Here is a 379-nt window from a genome sequence, read left to right as displayed (position 1 = left end):
TTGGAGTAGGCGATATGCTACAGAGTAAAGCTGGAGTTTTTGAGACGGTTAGTGTAGGGCATCTGTTTGAGGCCAGTAATCCTCTTTGTGAGGTACTTCTGTGACCTTTCCAGCTGCTGCAGATGTCTTGTGAGGTACATTCCAAAAGGGGCATTGTACTCTATAATGGGTATAATGAGTGTGGAGTAGAGGGTAACAATGACCTCTTTTTTCCTGGATGAGAACCCTTTTGTGATGAGGTGTGCCATGTAGAAGGATTTCCTGACTACTGTGGCAATTTGAATATCAAAGGAGAGACTACTATCCACCCGGGTCCCAAGGTCTCTTATCACACATTCGCGTTAAGAACTCTGCCGCCTATGTGGTAGTTCTTGGGTAC

The sequence above is a fragment of the Protopterus annectens genome, chromosome 1.part2 (genome assembly GCF_019279795.1).
Source record: "Protopterus annectens isolate FY-2018-M chromosome 1.part2, PAN1.0, whole genome shotgun sequence".
NCBI lineage: Eukaryota > Metazoa > Chordata > Ceratodontiformes > Protopteridae > Protopterus > Protopterus annectens.
This window is presented reverse-complemented; position numbering follows the sequence as displayed.